The following is a 15857-nucleotide window of genomic DNA, read 5'->3' on the forward strand; positions in this document are numbered from 1 at the left end:
CTCTGCTCGTAACGGCTGGAGGATCACTCCTGAGTTTAGTGTACACCAGAGAGGGTGTTTGTCTGCTTTGCCTTGAGGCCTGTCTTCAATATTTGGTGCATCTACCCATCTGGTTTCTCATTGGGCTGGAATTTTCTCGACACAAACAAGCACTTTGCAAAGAATCTATAGACCTCATGTTTTGAGGGCTCCATATTTTGCTTGGAAATATTGCTTCCTGCCCTCTTGGGAATCAGAGACTCAGAGCAAAGCTGCACTGACCTTGATCTTTATTTCTGCAACCAAATGCATTGGATACTGGGGAGGTGGGAGGGTTTATAGCATGGGTAGAGGTGAGGGATCATGATTCTGCATTGCTCAAACAACTTGGTAAAAAGGAAAAAGAAGGCTCAAATGCACCTTTTTGGGAATATGTGATACCAATTTATATATCATTCTAGGTTTTTTCTCCCGTGTAATTGTCTGATGTTACCTCATGCCTATATTCACCTCCTGAATTCACAGGGATTTGGGGTCATAAGTAGACTCAGCCTTTTTTGTGAGTATTTATTGAGCATCACCTGTTTGCAGTCTGGAAGTAATACAGAGGGACAGAGAAAGGCAGAGACATGGTGTTTGTCCCCGCACAGCTTATAAACCTCTTGGCGGAGACTGAATTGGCACAATTAAAAACACGTAAAGACTAACAGCCAACCGGAGCCATGCACATGGGAGTTGATGAGTGGGATGTGAGAGGAGAACATGACTTGGGGCAGGAGGTTTATTTGTGGCAGATCCCTGCATGCAGTGCGGGGGGCATGAGGCAGTACCATTTGCCGATGGACTGATCCAACCCTAACCCATGACCTAAACAAGTGGAGGAGACAGGAGCAATGCATGTAGAGTGTTTGTCCGAATGTTTCAGACTTCCGGTGATTAGCTCCTGGCTTGAGCTACACAATGGAGTTAGTTTTGGGTCAGGACAGAGATGCATTCCATACCTGTCTAGTAGGTCTGGTCGAGGAAGACTAGTGGTAAAGAGGTTCTGCAGCTGGAGCAAGCCCTGGCTCTGACACTTAACTAGCCAAACATCCAGGTCTTAGTCTTTCAGTGCTTTGGTTCTCAAATCTGTGAAATGGGTAGAATCATAGCGCTTACTTTATGGTAACGATATGAAGATTAAATTGTAAACTATAGCACAGGGCCTAACACCAAGTGCATGCCCAATAAATGTTAGCAAAAGCAAAGAGTTCTATCATGCCATATATATATATATACACGTACATACATATAGGCATATATATATATTTCTTATATATATATATAAAGATATATATATATTTCTTTTGCTTTCCTTTCCATTCTTGCCTAAGATATAGGGCCAGTGTGTATTAATTGTGTTACTTAAGATCATCAGTTGACAAGGAAGATTCTTACCTTTTCACTAAAAGGGAGGCCCTCTCCAAACCACGTAGCTGAAGGCCCAAGCGGGGCTGAACAACCTTTCACAGTCATTTCTAGGAATCTGGTTCTCGCTTCTTTTGAATTCTCCTGCTTCAACAGCCTTAGCAGGGTTTGGCCTCAGGGAAGTACGCCTTTTGGTGAGTGGGTAGGCAGGTAGAGGTTAATTTGGCACAGCCCCCAGTACAGAAAGAGTCCCACTGACGATGCAGTTGGGAGTCTGGTTTCGTTGAAACACCGTTGAAGCAGTTTTATCAGCAGAGCTGGTGATGCTGTTCATGGTGCTGGCCGAAACTCAACACCGCTAGGCAGGCAGCAGGGTCCCAGCACGACTGCTGGGGGGGCGGGGGGGGAGCAGGGACAGCAGGAAAAACAGCAACACAGCGCCTGAAGCCCAGTGTCAGGGTGTGCCACCTGGCAAAAGGCGCAGCCGAAGGACCAAAGTGACGCGGTGTGGGCAGAGATGGATCAGAGGGTGGGAGGAGGCTGGTCAGGGCTGGGAAGACTGCTCTTGTCAAGCTCAGCCCTAGGGCAGCTCCTAGAGAAAGGACCCGAGTGACATCCTCATCTATCACTAACTCGGACCTGAGCATTAGCTGCTTACGCCCAAACAGCAGCCTCCCAGATGTTGAGAGGTATTAACTAATGAGCTCCTCAAGGGAAAAGCCGCAGTTTATGCCTCTCTGTATTTATTCTAAGCCGCTTGCCGTTGCTGGCCCAGAGAAGGTTCTTGCTATTTGTTATTAGGTGACCGACTACGTGAGTACTGCACACGTGTACTTGTGCGAAGGAAAACTGCTTCTGCAAACTGACATTTTCTTTCCAAGCGTGGATGCAAGGGCCACGTGTGTAGCTTCCATAGCCAGGGAGAAAGTTCAGGAATTCTGATTTGGTGTTCATTTCTTTGGTCAAGTGAATCGTTTCGAGAGCAAGTTTCTGGGCCTTACGTGTGGATGTCAGCGTATGAAAAGGCTAGCCGGATCTTTCTTTTCCTTTCTGGGAAGGGAAGGATATGTGAAATTCAATGACATCTGCTGAAATTCAAACATATTTTTATTTATTCATGGCCATGATCAGGGCAGAACCTCTAATTTCAACCAATAATTAGACTTGACAATAGATGTGGAAATAAAACATTTTTGCTGAATTCACTTGTCGTTCCTCCCTGCTGTAGCTGGTGTAACCCAGATGTCAGCTGTCCCTTTTCTCTTGGAGCTCCCCCTCCCTCAATCCGTTCATACTAATGCTTCAGTGAGCCTTGTGGCATTTACTCAGGGTTCCGTGGGGGAGACAGAGAGACAGGGCCAACGTTGCAGACGTCACCGTCACCCACTTCAGTATCTCCTAAGGTCCAAGAACAGTTTTCTAAAGGCATTTTTATGACCACTCTGCCAAGAATCCCTTTTTCTTTCTCGGCTCACCTACCCAGCGCAGTCGGCTTCCATCCTGCACCCTCTCTCCCTCCACTCCCAACCTCAAATTCCTCTTCTTGCTACTCTTCAGTCTTTTATTTCATTTTCCGTGGAATGCCATCCTTCCTGCTGCTGTTCACAGCCTATTTGAAGCCTTTCAGAGCAAAAGCCCCACTGGCCTTCGCTACTTGACTGACATTCCTTCTGGAAGGACCTGGATGATTGCCATTTTCCACAGTGATCATGCAAGCGTTGATCTATGCTTTTTGCTTGGAATCCCAGTAAGGATTCTGGGATGGCCATATCTGCAGAAAGTTGTTGCTAGCCTTTCCCTGAGCTTCCAGGGGGGTGGCAGGGCAGGAGCGAGAAGGTCGGGAGGTGGGGAGTGAATGGGAGTTGAGGAAGCAGAGAAGTGAGAACAGTCAGTACTTTCGGGAAGTTTGCGTGTGAAGGAGAGGAGAGACGTGGGGTGGAATGAAGGGTCAGGAGAAATTTGTTCCATGAGAGGGAGACGCTAGTGCGTGTCCAAGTGGTGATAGGAAAGAGGAAGTAGGGAGGGAGGGCTTGAGGATTAGAGAAAAGAGGGCATAAGCACAGAGCCATGTGACTGAGAAGGTGGGAGGGCATAGGGCACAGAGCGGCGGGGGAGGGACTAGCCGTGGAAGAAGACAGCTGTATTGGGAGGAGGAAGGGCATGGGGTACAGGGCTGTGGACAGGTTGGCAGCGGGGCTGAGGGTGAAGGGGGTAGGGGTGAGGCTGGGTGGTTGGTGACCTCATGGTAGGCTCTCTGAGTGCAGTCTGAAACTCTTCCCAGGTAGGGGCTCTGCTGGATCCAGCTCATGCTGGTGCTGACTGTTAAATCTTGAGGAAGTTTGCGAGCCAGTTGTTAAACCACCAGTAGCTTGCGATCAGCCACGGAGAGAGTGTGCGCGCGCTATAGAAACTGGCAACAGCTTCAAATCAGAAGCTGATCTGATTTTCTTTCTTTCCCTGGGAAGCTGGTTGTTCACATTCAGCCGCACACCGTTTAGCTCTTCCACCCCACCTTGCTCTGTTTGGTGCACTGTTTGCCCTTGTTCACCCCTTTGAGTGCCCTGCCCTCCACCTCCTAGAGTGTACATGATGGCTTTGCTCTGCTGTGCCTCAGTTTCCCCAGCATCCCCGGGTCTTTGCAGCCCGGGAGACCAGGTCGAACTAGAACATGTGTGGGGTGGAACGTGGTTTCCGAGAGGGCGCACTGTGGGTGCACGTCACTAGGGAATGGCTGTGCCGGGGTGTTCAGACTGTTCAGCAAGAGATGGTCCTGGTGGCAGGGGGGCTGCTCTCCCCACCCACTGGCAAGTCTGGCAAACTTCAGCTTTAGTGATTGATTTCTGGGCCCGCATGCTGGCAGAAGAGGGATGTCCTCATCCCTCCCAGCTCCACAAAGCCCAGGCACAGACGTGAGCTGAGCCGCGGCCCCGTTGCGGAGCACGGGAGCGCTGGCAGTGCACGGGTAGCTGGTGACTCCCCTGCAGAGGGGCTGGCGCAGGCTTCTCAGGGTGGCTCTTGTCCTCCGGTTCTTTAACACAGCGGTGGGGCCTGGCTTCCCGCTGCCGCTCCTGCCCCGCTGCCTTTGGCTGAGAGCGAATGTCGGGGAATCTGGAACTCAGGACCTGAAACATCATGGGTCTGCTGACCAGGGAGTTTGCGGAAGGGGAAGGGGTCCCACGGTTGGAGTCTTACAGGCCTAGGGTTGAGTTTGGGCTCCGACAGATACTGTCGTGTGCCTTTGGGCAGGGTATTAAATCGTCTAGCCTCACAGTTCTCCCCGGCAAAGGATTTAGTGTGACCATGTCTGCGAAGAGTCTGGCATGTGGTAGGATCTCCAGCAGTGTTGGTTGAAGGCGACAGTGTGGGACGGAGGAAAATTAATTAGGGATTCGGTATTCCCTTCCTCCAGGAAATCCCCTGGGCCGCTGCTGTCCTCCGGTCGCTAGTCACTGCCACTTCTGATGATGCCTCACGTCTGGATGTTTCCATCGCATGCGGGCACTCAGTATGAGGATAGACACGTTTCATGAAACTGAGCAGGAAGTGAGGTAGTGAGCGAGAATTGAAAGCTATGGTGTGTGGCTGCAAGTTCACAACCAGTTTCTGGGGCGGGGGTGGGGGGGGGAACCTGATTTGTAGCTGTTGCCAGTTTCTATAGCGCGCACACACTCTCTCCATGGCTGATCACAAGCTACCGGTGGTTTAACAATTGGCTTGCAAACTTCCTCAAGATTTAACAGTCAGCACCAGCATGAGCTGGATCTAGCAGACCACTGAAAAGACACTCGTCTGCAGGGAGCCCGCAAACCTGGTCATAGGTGGGCTTCAGAAACGTCTGCGGTAAGTAACATCCACCACCACCAATAGCAGCACAAGGCAGTGCGGAGAAAACATTCACATTTGAGGGTATTCCAGGAGGGATCAGAGTTGAGTCAGGCTGGCATTCCAGAGGAGAAGGACCTTCCCTCTTGATAGAGGGAAGGTAGATCTTACAGAGTAGGCAAATGGCATTCGTGAAGTCTCGAGGGGGAATCTGGGGAATCTGGCTCAGGGGTCGGATGGCAAGAGCACAGAGAAAGAACGTACGCTGAGCTGGTGGCCTGGATCTTGGGCTCCGCAGCCTGAGAAAGGCGGTTTTGAATCTTGGTTCCACCACTAATGTGGGAGATTTATGGCCCTAATCCATAAAATGGAGATACATTCTACCTTTTAGTGATGTTGTGAGGACTAGAGATGACATAGGTAAAATGTGGGCTCAGTGCCTGGAGTTAGTGAGGGCTCGATGAGTGGCAGCCATTAGAAGTGCTGTTTGCCTTGTCTCTTTCTTCATGCCCCAGGGTCCCCGAGTGTCCTCCATACCCAGCACAGAGCATGGCACATTCTGGGTGTCCACCTCGAGTACTCTGACTGATGAGTGTCTCTGGGTGAAGGCTGGACAACAAGACATGTGGATTGTGCTCCCTCCCTGCCCTTCCTGGCTCCGGCATCATGTGGCGGCTTTGAGAAGCTTTGGGGTCACTACTTTCTCTTGTGTGGTGGAGCCTGTTACCTTGAGGGGTCCACAGGGCCTGCTGTCCCCTAGACCCTCTTTGGTCTGCTCATCCTCTCCTCTAGACAGGAGCATCAGGGAAGGTGCTGGTATATGGGGATCCTTTGGCTTGCTCCATACGTGTTTATGAAACACCTGGGCCTGGCACTGTGCTGGTCACTGAAAAGCAAGATGAATAAACAGGGCATAGCTCTGCCCTCATGTCCCACATGAGGGTGGCAGTGAGGGTACTCAGTTATAAGTTAGTGTCTACGTGCTGGGATAGAGGAGTGCATTCAGACCCTGGCGGACTTGGGCAAAGGCTCCACTTCAACCTGGACACCAGGCCTGTTTATGGGACTTACCAGCATCTCTGGAAACCCTAGAGGCTTCCACAATGCCTTATCCCAATTCTCAAAACACAAATCCTTTAGAGCAAATCAGTGTAAAAATCTATCTTCATCTTTTGAGCAAGGAGTCCTAAGAGTGTCCACCACAGCCGTTAAGATGTTGTGGCTATTAAATAGTTGGGAATGACTTTGGTACAGCAGGGTCCCTCCCCCACCCCATTCCCTCCCCTGGTTGGATGGATGGTTCCGCTGCCTGTGAGCCCCTGTGCAGCACTTTGCTCACATGGCCCAGCCCTGACACCGGTTAGTGTTTTGCCGAAGATGTACCATTGCTCTTCTTCTCTCCTGCTTTTCTCATGTGTTGTATTAGTCCTCTTTTCTTGAAAAACAAAAAACCAAAAACATTCTTCTTCCCTCAAACCTTCAAAGGGCTCTTATAGGCACCGCTCAGTTCCCAGGGGTTTTCGGGTTAAAGGAATTGCTCATGTCTGTTAAATTTTTTTTGTACTGCTTTTCAGTCCATAGAACAAATTATTGGTTCCAATTTACTAGCATTTCACTGAGAAGGATGGTCTGTCAGCAGCAAGGACAGTTCTGGAAAGGTAGGGAATCTGAGGTTTGAGGGGTGCTGAAGCTAGCACAGGAGTCAGGAATGCACGCACACACACAGACAGACACATGGACTCAAGCATCAAAGAGTTAGGCAGGGTAACTGCTAACGAGTAGTTAGGAGCCAAAGAGGTAGGGCCTGGGGGAGGAGAGGGCATGATGTGGATCCGTGCTTTGGGGAGACTTTCATATCAGTCCAGATCCCATCATGGCAGAAAGTCCTTTGGGTTTCCTCTTTCCAGGGATAGAGGGCTGCGGGCAGTGCTAAGAGAGAGGGGACATATAGATGAATCAATGGCAGGAGGGCAGAGACATTATCACCAACTTCTGACTCTTAGGTCTGCCTGACTCTTGAGATTGGTGACGGACTGAACATTTTTTGTAGTGACTTGCTGGGCTTTAGACAGAACGCAACAGCCTGTATGCCCCGTGGGTGAGGACATTCTCTGTGAGCTGTTTTCACTCGCCGGGTGGGTTTTGCTGAGCCACTCACACTTCCTTCCCCCCGGGGGGTTGTGGCCCGAGACGCATGCTTGTGACGTTGGAGTCACGGGACTTCCTTCCTGTATAGATTGAAAAACTGACTTTGAAATTTGTGTAGTTGTTCATGTTTTCTTCTTTCCTTGGCCATTCAGAACCAAATTGCAGTCCATTTCTTCAAGTGTACCTATTAGAGCACCATTTTATTTATAATTCACCCTTGGGTTCATCCTATCTTCTTCCCTTATATTTTTCTCATGTATTTTTCTTAATCTCTCTTTGTATATAATCCACCTCAGTTCTTGTAGCTATCACACTTAGAGTTAAAGAAGAGTGATCCCTATAATGTTTTGTCTTTACATTGAATAAATGTGTATTGGAGAGTGCATAGGATGGTTTGTGAATCCTTGACATCTCAACAAATAATATTGATCCTGTAGGGCTAGAGAGTAATGAAAAGATAAGTGCCTGCCCTCAAGGAGATTCTAGTCCCAAATCATCAGCAAAACAGATAGATTCAAGTGAACAGAATTGTTTAGCTATAGGATTATGGAGGCAATATGAACGGAAAGGTTTCACTTGGTCCTAAATCCATTCAAGAAACATGACTGAATACCTACCATGCCTGAGGCACTGGGTTACTTCCTGTGGTAAAGCTCTTGGGCCACACAGACACTAGGTACCTTGGTCATGGTGAGGGTGTTGGCTGGGCCAGCTCTCTGGAGAAGGTGACTTGTGAGAGTGTGCTAGCTGGACAAGAATAGAGTTGAGTAGATCTTTGGCACCTTCTTGGAAGATGGAAGATGTGAGCGTTAGCTGTTGTGCTTTCAGTGAATCCAGCATTTTCTTCCTCATCTGTCATTAGATGGTTTTTTGTTTTTGCTAAGGAGGTGAATGTTTCCTCCAGAGACGGCTTAAACTCTCAGATTTTTCTGCTTGTAGGCAGTATGGCTCTCCCAAGCTGCTCTGATAAACCTCCCCTGCCACTGTCACCTCTTTGTACGCGATGTCCAGATCTTGAACCAGACAGCCTGTGGGCCAGTAGGTGCATGAGGCAGCCAACCCTCACTTACCTCTTGCCATAGAAGCCCAGCTATGAACAGCACTAAGATACCCATCGCTAATGGGAAGAGGGGAGCCAGGGCGGGCCAAGATGGCAGATGGCTTAGAGTGGCATGCTGTTTTCAGGCCCCTCTACCTTTGTTGCTGGTGCCATTCGAAGTTGCTGGTTACTGTTTTTAGCTTGGCTATCCATGGGCTTGAGGAGGGAGCTTTTGTAGTCACTCAGGAATGCAGGGTATTTTTAGCTAAGAGATTCTGCTTCAGGCATGGGCATTGTGTTCTTCCAATTCCAGGCACAGTAGAGGAGAGCTGGTCACTAAAAACTCGGGGGATCAATTGGCTTAGCTGAGGAATTCATAGAAAAAGGAAGGGGGCAGGGATGTATAATCAGGACCCTCTGGTCCCATGGGATTTAAAAAAAAAAAAAATCCTGTCTCTACATTCCTCTTCAGAATGCTGCCCAGGTGAGTTAGAGGTAGACTCCAGAAAGGACGAAAGAGTGGAGGAGAACTACCAGACCTCCTAAGCCACGGAAACCACATTTATTGGGCCTGATCAAAAGAGAACAGGTAGCAGTGAAACGAACACTCATTGAAACTTTTATCTTGAGTTTGAAATCAATTTGTAGTTATTTATGTTGTAATCAATTCACAAGAAAGAACAAGCGAACAAATGTTGGCCCATCCATGTACGCATTCACACTGGAGAGGCAGACGATTTGTACAGTGGCTACCAGTCAGCTAGCTGAACCCATTCCCTTCCTTCTCTCCCCTGCCTGATCATCCCTGCCCCTGTCTCTTTAGAGATGGGGAATCCGAAGCCCAGAGTGGTTAAGGGACTTGCTCAAGGTCATACTAGTTAGCAGCAGCGTTGGGATGGAACCCAGGTGTCCTGACACCAAATCGTCTGTTTTCTATATTGTTTCTATGTGGTCTGTGTTTATTATATTGTTGGAAATCTCTCTGTTGTCTACCCTCTGTTCTTATTTTAATGAAAAAATTAAATAACTTAAAGACTGATGGTTAGAGAGGTGGGCAGGGTCTTGGAACTCTGAGACTTTTTTTTAGCTTCTTTTTTGGCTACTTTTGTTTGGTTTCCTCTGTTCAGTGTAGCTCCTATTTCCTGAGCACCTATAACACCAGAGGTCCTGTGCTGGGTATAGCCCTGTGGATTATTTTGTGAACCCAACAGCCTTTGAAGGAAACATCAGACCCATTTTTTCAAATCTGAATACTGAGATACCGCGGGGTTAAGTGGTTTGCTCAAGATCAAGTAACCGACAAGTGACAGAGACAGAATTAAAAGCCAGGTCTATCTGCTACAAAGACCAGTGCTCTTTTGCTGACCTCAATGTTTTCACAATACCTGCAAGCTAGTGTTTTTTTTTTTTTTTCCCCTGTGTTTTGGGCATGACAGTGAGCCCTCCGCTCAGTGGAATGTGCTATCTACATTCACTTGCAATGTGGACTTCCATGAAAATGTTGGAGGAGATGTAGCCTGTCTCTTCTCACTCCAACATCACTAATAAATGAAATGTCTCCTCCCCCACGCCCCCCCCCCCAAGAAGACTTTCCAAAGGGAGCCCAGACCGTGGAGACTGTTCCTTCCTGGGACCCTCAGCTTTGCTTTACAGCTGCTACCAGCGTCCCTGGGTCCTTACCTTTGTTCCGGAGCTCTTTGTGTGTGTGTGTTTTATTTTTCCTCAGTGGATTTAAAATCATACAGTTTAGTATAATTGAGTAAGTGTTTATTGAATGCCTCCCAAGGAGCTAGGAGCTGGGTCACAGAGGTGGCTCTGTACTTCGAATCTCATGACAGGACTGGGCCCTGAGCCACTCATTTATTCTCTTAACAAACACAGTGCCAGGCAGCCTCAAGTTGCAAACAGTCTAGTAGGGAGGAATGTAAGTACACAAGGTAACCCGAATGTTCCAGATGCCTCCAGCTTTTTGAGCCAAGGGAGCTCAGTGGGACCCAGCTGTGCATCGTCCACTGGTGTCTTCAAGTCTCCAGGAGCTAGCTCACTGCCTCCCCTTGACCTCTTGAGATGAAGTGGGCTTCCACACGAGGCTGTGCCTCTCACCCTTCACTTACTGCATAAAGATTTCGATATCCCCTTTGGAATACTAAGGATACTGGAGGTCCTAAAATGATAGGAATGAGAAGTGGAAATCTTATTTTCTCAGGGAGTGAGGTTCCCAGGTTGGACAAAAGGAGGAAAATCATAAGCTTACCGTTCCCTTGGGATGACATGACCTGCCATAGTCGGCCATGTGTGAAGCAACGTTTGACTGAATATTAACGTGTGCGGCTGAGTTTAGAGAAAGCAGTGGTCAGTAAGGAGAAGGATCATCAGAGAGGATTTAAAGGTAGAACCACATGCCGAAAGCCACATGTGAAATGACTGGTGTCAAAAAATGGCACTCAAGGCCTCTCATTTCCACTCCCTGGGCTCTCCCCTCTCCAGTGATACCAGTGGGAAACAAATGGGGTGTTCAGTTTACATCCCTACTTTATTCAGTTCCTTTCAGGCCACACAAAGTTTCTGTTTCAACAAAGCCTCCAGAGGGGCGACTGTGCAGCTTCCCTCTTGTTCTGCCCTAAAACAATGGGATGGGGACAGACCATGAGGGAGTGTGGTGGAGGCTGCGGGCTGCCCTACCCCAAAAGCACAAACAGTGCCTTTCAAGTCCCCAGCAGTAAACGGATCCTCCCTCCCTGGCTCTCTGTGGGATGGAACCCGGTGGAAAAGTAAGGGGGGAGGAGGTTGTGGCAGTTGTGACCTCTTCGGGGTGTGTGGAAAGGGTTCTTTCTTCACCTGGGGACAAAAATGTGCCCTTGTGATGCTGCCTGTGATTCACTCCGTGCATCCCCACCCTGGCAGGGCCACCCACATGGGCACCACGCCTCAGGCCAGGCTGCTAAGAATGGTAATCTGGGGGAGAACATCCTTCTGCGAGGCCGCAGGGCTTTCGCGGGGTTCCCTGGCTCGGGCCGCGGAACCCGGCATCAACATCTCCAAGTCACAAAATGTCGGATTGGAGCCGTTGTCCTTGGAAAGAAGGGAAATTGGCACTTGGTTCTCGTCCGTGGCAGGGATCCTGAAAGGTTTCCTGCTTAACGCTTTATTTGCATTAAAAACAAAGAAAATCGCCAGCGTCTGGGAACTGGAGAGGACCCAGTGTGCGGGGCTCCTGCGCGGAGGCTGGCGTGCTGAGGCTTCCACACCGCACCGAACCCGCTCCCAGACCGCAGCCATTTTCAACATGATCCTTGTGTTTGCTTGGCAAAATCCAGGATTGGAAAAACAAAAGGTTTTCCTGCCAGATTCCATTAATTTCAGCAGCAGCAGTAGTGGCAGCAATCTGGTTCTCTCTGACGAATGTTTGACGAGAGTGGCCAGCAGTGGGGCTTGGGGGTCTTGTGGGGTCCTTTTTCAGGGAAAGTGTAGGCTCTCCCTGCCCATATTTTCTCTTCCATAGGACATGTGGCCAGACAGGATGCTGGGCAAATGAGCTGGCCAGGTACCCCACGCAGGGGGGAGGACCGGGCGCCCTGAGAGGGAGCAAGGATGTGGAAGGAAGGGACAGTGCGGGGTCTCCTCTGGCCCAGCCAGGGGAGGGGGTCAGGTGTCACTCCTCACCTGCTGGAACTGGAAGGCATCCAAGGGGCCTGGTGCTGGAATGTGAGACCAAAGGATAAGTCCCGAGGTGTCTGCTCTCAGGGGTCGCAGCACAAGGCCTGCCAAACAGGAGCTACCCCATTACAAAGGGCAATGTGGACAGAGGGGGCCGGGACCCACAGCGAGCAGGGGTGGGCTGGGGAATTTCCACTGCTTCCACGGGGAGGTTGGCTTGTGGGTGTGTGACCTGCCTGGAATTTTTTAGGAGTCCTGTAAGCGGACTGCAGACACCCCCCTCAGGGGGACGGTCCTAAAAGCTGGTCCTGCAGTCAGGTGATGAGAGGGACAGAGGGCTCTTGGCTCAATTATTTTTCAGTTGTGTATTTTTCTTCTCCTTTTGTGAGATTTTATAATCTGGGAAAAAACTTGATGGGACTGGGAGGATCACTGAACATGTGACCAGCAGAGTGCACTCACTAGATGGTCACCTGCCTTCCCCAGGAGGTCAGAGGAAGGGTGGATGGTGGCCGCAGGATAGCAGGAGCCGCTCACATGTGAAGAGCTCCTTATCCCCCCAGGAGAGGGGGCACCCTTGGATTAGATCACGTCCCTGAATTATCAGGTTAAGCGTAGCTCTTCTATATAGACTACAAGTGTCCAAGGGGCTACTTAAAAGCGAACAGCGACAGCGACACTCCTACCCTCCATCTCCCCGGAAATACCTCGCAGTCCTCTTACAGAGCACTGGGTCCTTCTGATGGTGCGGACTTAGTGATGGGGAGAGAGCAGCTTGGCTTACTGAGTCCTTGCGGTGCTGCCTTGCCGTGGCTGCATTTAGTCCTCTGTCAATTCTGAGAAGGCATGATCATCTTCAGAGAATCCAGACTTGAAGCCCTTAACTCGCCCAAATGAAGCTGGGACCTTAATACAGGTTTGCTTACCCGCAAGGTCTGGCTGGAGCCATCCCAGAGGGAAAGTCTTGACACTGAGGCTCTGTTGGTCACCCAGGTGAGGGAGAAAGGAGTGGACATCTCGGTTCCTGTGGTCCTGCCTGCAGACCTGTCATCCTACAGGTGCCCTCAACCTGCTGAGTGTCACGTTGCTGCTTGAAGTTGAAGATTGCTTCTGGATTCCTCACCCTGTCTGGGGGCTTCTGGGATATAGATTTCGTGTGTGTGTGTGTGTGTGTGTTGTGTGTTTATTCATATGCATGAGGGAAAGCGAGGGGAAGGGGGAGAAAGGGAGGGGAAGGAGGAGACTTCTCAGGAAGGCAAGACTCCAGATTCCTTGGAGAAGATCTACAAGGAGATGGAAAGCAGTGTTAAGTTGGGACAACGGAAAGGAGCATATTTGTGGCACCTGAACGTACGTTCCATTTGTCTAGCATTGCTCTCACCCCTCTCCAATGACTTGGTATGCTCCGGGTCGCCAGGCAAAGTGTGGGATTTCTGCTTCCTGGCATCCTCCAAGTGCACAGGAGATACCTGATGAGTGCTAGTTGAATTGAAAGGAGTGAAACTTGGCCCACTGGAATATAAGCTCTAGGAAGTAAGGGTTAGGTCGGTTTTGTTCATGGCTTATATCTGGCCCTTAGGGTGGTGCCTGGCACATAGTAAGTGCTTAATAGAAACCTACTGAATGAATCCTACAACTACAGAACTACTAGCTCCACTGGTGACCTGCATCCACGTATCCTCAAGGACTTTCCCTTACTACCGCTGGCACTGGGAGACGCCTAGAGCATCCATTCTCTGTCCGGACAACATGAGAGTCTGCTGGGCTTTTTTTTTTTTTTTAAACGTGAGGATCTTTCCTAAATTTAACTACGAGAATGCTGGGTGAAAATGGTTGGTGGGAAGCTGAAGATTGAAGTCGCACTCTCTAGTCTGGATACCAGGAAAGACTGGTGGCTCAGGCTAGACTGTCATGATGCAGGACCTCACGCCCTTTTCCTGCTGATGGACAAGGTTGGTGGCATATGCCTATATCCTCATGGATGTTTCCACTGACTGCCTTAGCTTCCAGTACCTGTCCACGTGGCAGGGCTACAGTACCCAGTGATGGCATCAAATATGAATCTAGGTGTTGCTGTGAAAGTATTTTGTAGATGTGGCTAACATCTATAAGCAGTTGACTCTAAGTAAAGGGAATGACTCTTGAAAATGACGCTGGGCCTCATCTGATCAGTTGAAGATCTTAAGAGCCAAAATTGAGGTTTCTCCAAGAAAAAGAAATCCTGCCCCAGACTGCAGCTTCTACTACTGCTTGAGCTTTTTGTTGTCAGCCTGACCTGCACATTTCAGACTTGTGGGCCCTGGGGAGTTTGGATTTGCCACTTCCCATAATTGCATGAATCAATTCCTTAAAATAATCTCTTGACACACACACACACACGTGCGCATTGTACTGTTTCTCTTTCTCTGGAGGACTGGTACACACGGGTCTTTTATGTAGGTTCTATTAAATCATAAATTCCTAATCCTATAGGGAGGCGTGTTGTATTATCATTGCTCAATAGTTACATTTATTGGGTAAGGCAGTGTGATAAGCTCTGTGATAAAGGGGTGTTCTGCACTGAGCTACTACACTATAGAGTCATAAGAGGAAAGAGCATGGCTTTTTCTCAAGGGACTTGAATTACAATGGAGACTCCTATTCTTTGGTGTCTCTCTTCCATAGCCTTCATACCGTCACCTAGTGGGTCTCTGTCTGCCCAAGAGGTGAAGAACTCGTCCTCTATGGGACAGAAACCTCCTAGCACGGGCTGAGGAGGTGGAAGTCCAAGGGAGTGATGATGTCAGGGCACACGTGAATGGACTCTTTTCATATTTGCCTTCTGTTTTCAGTTCAACTCAATTGCACACACTTCATAGCACCTCACTGGATGAGTCTCACTCGTCCTCTAGAAGTTCTCACAGCTGACTAAAAGGTGAAGTGTGTTCTGCCGATGCCATGCAGAGCATGCAGAGCGTGAAGGGACACAAGGAAGGGGGATGGTTCTGAGAGGGGAGGGCAGGCAAGCCTTCTCAGAGGTGCTGTTTTAATGGACTTTGAATGGCGACTCACCTTTGGCCAGAGGGGCTAAGGGGTGGGGGGACCATGTCTGAGAGAGGAAACAGGGAGAAGCACAGTGTAAAAAAAAATCAAGAGGTATGTTCAGACAGCTTTGAAAGTAGGCTTAATATTCAACTTAGCTGATGTATGGGTTGAAAGAAAAGAAGGAACACCAAATAGGATGTGAACCTGTACAGGAAAAGAATTGAATTTTTAAGTTCAGATTTGGGATCATATACAGAGCAGCATGATAAAACTTTGAGAACAGGTGCTATTTCCTACCTCAGTTCAATGTGTTACATGGTTCCAACATGGTTAGTGTGTGCTTTTATTGTAGGGGTGCGGTAGGACATCTGAGAAACACAGAGGGCACCGCCGGAGATTTAAGGGGTCCATGGGCATACTGAGATGGTAGATTTGCGTGTGCAACATTCATTCAAGAAACTTTCATTCAGTCTCTGCCATGCTTCAGAAACTGTTAAAGTATGTAAAATTGAATTTAGGCATGGTCCTGCCTTTGAGGGTTTTACAATCTGGTGGGGGAAACAGAAGGCTAAATCATTCCTTATGTGACAGGGTTTAAGTGCTGCGATGGAGGAATCACACTGGTGATTCTGGAGTCCAGAGGACAGACTCGAGGGGGTACTAAAGAAAGGGTCTCTAGAGGAGTGTATTTGTTTTTAAATGACAGCAGAGAGGGAGAGACTAAAGCCGGATACTAAAGACAGGTAGGTGGAATGTGGTCCGCGAGGAGGCAGGTGGAAGG

Source organism: Eumetopias jubatus, unplaced genomic scaffold (assembly GCF_037043125.1).
Source record: "Eumetopias jubatus isolate StellerSeaLion01/CBP00866 unplaced genomic scaffold, mEumJub1_p1.0 scaffold_12, whole genome shotgun sequence".
In the NCBI taxonomy this organism is placed as follows: Eukaryota; Metazoa; Chordata; class Mammalia; order Carnivora; family Otariidae; genus Eumetopias; species Eumetopias jubatus.